This window comes from Schistocerca americana, chromosome 3, assembly GCF_021461395.2.
Source record: "Schistocerca americana isolate TAMUIC-IGC-003095 chromosome 3, iqSchAmer2.1, whole genome shotgun sequence".
Classification (NCBI taxonomy): Eukaryota; Metazoa; Arthropoda; class Insecta; order Orthoptera; family Acrididae; genus Schistocerca; species Schistocerca americana.
Genome location: NC_060121.1, coordinates 654,334,492 through 654,339,774, shown reverse-complemented (window position 1 = coordinate 654,339,774; position 5,283 = coordinate 654,334,492). Strand labels below are relative to the sequence as shown.

Below are 5,283 nucleotides of genomic sequence, written 5' to 3'. Positions count from 1 at the left end.
TATTAACAGCTCTGTTTCTGATGCACTATGGATAGTGCCTGCAGGAACCAACTGAATGTTCAGTAGACTTAAAGGTAGCAGCAGAAAATAATGACGTCAGCAATGCAGTCGTCGATTTTGCACAAAGTTCGTCTTCCTTTTCCTAATCTCTATTCCCAATGCTCAGATTCAAACTGCGCCCCTTTTGGTGGCCTCAAAGTGATTAGAAGGTGAAATGGAGATGAAACGCTCTGTTGTGAATATTCATCGAAATATCTATTGATCACAAAATTAATTCATTAAATTAACTTTATCATTGAAACCGCGTCCGTGGAATACATTCCGCATATCGAGATTATAAAACTAAGTTGATATATTAAAGGCACTCCGTCTTCAGGCCACAAGTGGCCTGCCGGGACCATCCGACCGCCGTGTCATCCTCAGTGGATGATGCGTATAGGAGGGACGTGGGGTTAGCACACGGCACTCATGGTCGTTATGATGGTATTCTTGACCGAAGCCGATACTATTCGGTCCTCAATTGGCATCACGAGGCTGAGTACACCCCGAAAAATGGCAACAACGCATGGCGGCCTGGATGGTCTCCCATCCAAGTGCCAGTCACGCCCAACAGCGCTTAACTTCGGTGATCTCACGGGAACCGGTGTATCCACTGCGGCAATGCCGTTGCCTCAAGTTGATATAATAGCTATAAAAACGATCCCTAAATGAATAGGACTTTCTTGCAAAGCAATATAAAAACACGAAAAGTGGAACTTAATTCAGAACAGATATCCTCATGAGCATCGGACGATTAAAATGGGTACCAGAGAGGGTGCTCGCATGAACCATTCGTACGGGAGCATGAACAGGTTCAACCATTCTAAACTAGCTGCCTAACTACTCTGCGGAACCTAGAGGGTACTGAAGTGTTTCAGAAGGGTATGTCTAATTGGGCTAGTGGGACTGACCACCAACATGTACAATACAATTCATTAATAGACAGAAATTTTCGAAAGGTATATGGAACCGTCATATACAACAACTAACTGGTCGGGGATGAAGGCCGAAAATCAAACAATTTTTGTAAATTCACGGTAAACTGTGAAGCTTCAAAATAAATCAGAGTAATATGTGAATGTGGGTACTAGTTGAGCTCTGAGGAGAAAGATCTATTTATTAAACAAGACCACGAGAAGTCTGGTTTGAACTGAAAGACACTTGGTTGACTGATGACCAAAAACCAGTTTTCACAAAGGAATGGCCACTAAAAATGGAAGAAATCCAATGGATAGAAAGTAATTCGCAGATTGCAAGAACAGGGAAACCCGATGCACGGAATACCCCTCACCATTACACTGCAAACAGGCCACACGACTCCACGTTTAACGGTCATTCTATCAAGACAAAGCAACGCCGAAGGAACTTCACAAAACCCATGGATTTAACCAAAGAATATTTCAGAATAACCAGAACACGTGATGGCTACGGTTTCTCTCTGTGAAAAACTGTTCTAACTTAATGTCAAACACAAACAGAAATAATTTGAAGGTATTCTTTGTCCATCATGGCAGAGAAATACTCGCAGAGCACATCTGTGAGCCACCACGTCCTAACGAACAGTGCTGAGTTCCTTGTTTGGAGCGTGTGTTTACCAAACAACGGACATGTTGTAGTCAGCGAAACGAGACATACGCTGTATCTACATCTACATCTACATTTATACTCCGCAAGCCACCCAAAGGTGTGTGGCGGAGGGCATTTTACGTGCCACTGTCATTACCTCCCTTTCCTGTTCCAGTCGCGTATGGTTCGCGGGAAGAACGACTGACTGAAAGCCTCCGTGCGCGCTCTAATCTCTCTAATTTTACATTCGTGATCTCCTCGGGAGGTATAAGTAGGGGGAAGCAATATATTCGATACCTCATCCAGAAACGCACCCTCTCGAAACCTGGCGAGCAATCTACACCGCGATGCAGAGCGCCTCTCTTGCAGAGTCTGCCACTTGAGTTTATTAAACATCTCCGTAACGCTATCACGGTTACCAAATAACCCTGTCACGAAACGCACCGCTCTTCTTTGGATCTTCTCTATCTCCTCCGTCAAACCGATCTGGTACGGATCCCACACTGATGAGCAATACTCAAGTATAGGTCGAACGAGTGTTTTGTAAGCCACCTCCTTTGTTGATGGACTACATTTTCTAAGGACTCTCCCAATGAATCTCAACCTGGTACCCGCCTTACCAACAATTAATTTTATATGATCGTTCCACTTCAAATCGTTCCGCACGCATACTCCCAGATATTTTACAGAAGTAACTGCTACCAGTGTTTGTTCCACTATCATATAATCATACAATAACGGATCCTTCTTTCTATGTATTCGCAATACATTACATTTGTCTATGTTAAGGGACAGTTGCGACTCCCTGCACCAAGTGCCTATCCGCTGCAGATCTTCCTGCATTTCGCTACAATTTTCTAATGCTGCAACTTCTCTGTATACTACAGCATCATCCGCGAAAAGCCGCATGGAACTTCCGACACTATCTGCTAGGTCATTTATATATACTGTGAAAAGCAATGGTCCCATAACACTCCCCTGTGGCACGCCAGAGGTTACTTTAACGTCTGTAGACGTCTCTCCATTGATAACAACATGCTGTGTTCTGTTTGCTAAAAACTCTTCAATCCAGCCACACAGCTGGTCTGATATTCCGTAAGCTCTTACTTTGTTTATCAGGCGACAGTGCGGAACTGTATCGAACGCCTTCCGGAAGTCAAGAAAAATAGCATCTACCTGAGAGCCTGTATCTAATATTTTCTGGGTCTCATGAACAAATAAAGCGAGTTGGGTCTCACACGATCGCTTTTTCCGGAATCCATGTTGATTCCTACGTAGTAGATTCTGGGTTTCCAAAAACGACATGATACTCGAGCAAAAAACATGTTCTAAAATTCTACAACAAATCGATATCAGAGATATAAGTCTATAGTTTTGGGCATCCCCTCGACGACCCTTCTGGAAGACTGGGACTACCTGTGCTCTTTTCCAATCATTTGGAACCCTCCGTTCCTCTAGAGACTTGTGGTACACAGCTGTTAGAAGGGGGGCAAGTTCTTTCGCGTACTCTGTGTAGAATCGAATTGGTATCCCGTCAGGTCCAGTGGACTTTCCTCTATTGAGTGATTCCAGTTGCTTTTCTATTCCTTGGACACTTATTTCGATGTCAGCCATTATTTCGTTTGTGCGAGGATTTAGAGAAGGAATTGCAGTGCGGTCTTCCTCTGTGAAACAGCTTTGGAAAAAGGTGTTTAGTATTTCAGCTTTACGCGTGTCATCCTCTGTTTCAATGCCATCATCATCCCGGAGTGTCTGGATATGCTGTTTCGAGCCACTTACTGATTTAACGTAAGACCAGAACTTCCTAGGATTTTCTGTCAAGTCGGTACATAGAATTTTACTTTCGAATTCACTGAACGCTTCACGCATAGCCCTCCTTACGCTAACTTTGACATCGTTTAGCTTCTGTTTGTCTGAGAGGTTTTGGCTGCGTTTAAACTTGGAGTGAAGCTCTCTTTGCTTTTGCAGTAGTTTCCTAACTTTGTTGTTGTACCACGGTGGGTTTTTCCCGTCCCTCACAGTTTTACTCGGCACGTACCTGTCTAAAACGCATTTTACGATTGATTGGCCAGTATCTTTGGTTCTACCTCAAGCAGTCTAAAGGTTATGGCGGCTGTACAAACTTACAGCTCAGCTCTATAAAGAATTCTGGATCCATTAGAACGAACTTGCAATTACTTATAGTCGTACACACCCAGGAAAAATAATGGGGGGGGGGGGGGGTAAGCGGACTGCAAAAAGGCAAAAAATTAATTTAAAAACTGTCATTCTCTTTTAACAGAGTTTATGCGATCCATATGGCACAGAAAGTCAGAAAAGAGAAAAAAAATCTGGGCAAGTGCGAGTAGGAACGGCGCCCTCAGCACTCCATACAAACTTGGTTGTATGTACTTTCATGAAAACGGTTCATATTGATGCATTTAGTTGATATGATGACGGGAGGGATTGGCTGTAACTTCTGGTCATAGCACAGCAGTACGTCTCGACAATCCTAGTCCTCAAGTATGGTATTTTCCGGTAGGATATTACTCGTTCAGAATGCACGTGTCTCTTTGAAGTGTGTGTGTTAAGTAGAGGTACTTTCATGGCCATCGAGATCTCATTATCTCTCCTTGATATAACATGTGTGGTACCTGCCCGGACGCCGATTTCCCAGTGCCCGTATCCAGGATATCAAGATCAGTTCTTTGGGGAGAGGATACTAACGCATTAGGACGCCCTTCCAATCCGAATCAATGAATGCATCCAGGTCCAAGGGGTGCAACGTCGTACTGACAAATGGCCCTTGCCAAGTTCCTTGTAAATGTGACTCGCTTTTGTAATCGCTGAAATCACATGACTTACTCTCCCAACCCATGAGGTTTCATACCGTTTTGTCACTGCTTCACTTTCTTTGTCAGGCAGAGCATTTTATTAAGTTCCTCTCACGTTTCTGCAAATTTTTCAAAAGCTTATAGAGTAGAGTGATAAAAAACAACTCGTTGGTCCAGATCAAGCATTCTTACCAACAATTTTTAGGAAAATTTCAGTGCACTTCATGTCCATTTGAAGATGACAATTGGCCAAAGAGCCCGTGGAAGTTAATAAAAGTAGTCCTCATATTGAGAAATACGCAATTAAATTACGTAAGTTCGACTACGATCGTTGCATCTCTTGCCCAACTATGCAATGTACGAGGGCAGTTCAATAAGTAAATTCAACACATTTTTTTCCTCGGCCAATTTTGGTTGAAAAAACCGGAAATTTCTTGTGGAATATTTTCAAACATTTCCGCTTCGTCTCGTATACTTTCATTGACTTCCGACAGGTGGCAGCGCTGTACGGAGCTGTTAAAATGGCGTCTGTAACGGATGTGCGTTGCAAACAACGGGCAGTGATCGAGTTTCTTTTGGCGGAAAACCGGGGCATCTCAGATATTCATAGGCGCTTGCAGAATGTCTACGGTGATCTGGCAGTGGACAAAAGCACGGTGAGTCGTTGGGCAAAGCGTGTGTCATCATCGCCGCAAGGTCAAGCAAGACTGTCTGATCTCCTGCAATGGCGGAGCGTGCGAACGCACTCGTTCGAGATGATCGACGGATCACCATCAAACAATTGAGTGCTCAACTTGACATCTCTGTTGGTAGTGCTGTCACAATTGTTCACCAGTTGGCATATTCAAAGGTTTGTTCCCGCTGG

The 5,283-nt window shown here is 43.7% G+C and overlaps 1 pseudogene; it reads right to left on the bottom strand.

Annotated features, from left to right (window-relative positions):
• Positions 1-553: 553 nt before the first annotated feature.
• LOC124608145 lies at positions 554-671 on the bottom strand (annotated as a pseudogene).
• Positions 672-5,283: the final 4,612 nt, after the last annotated feature.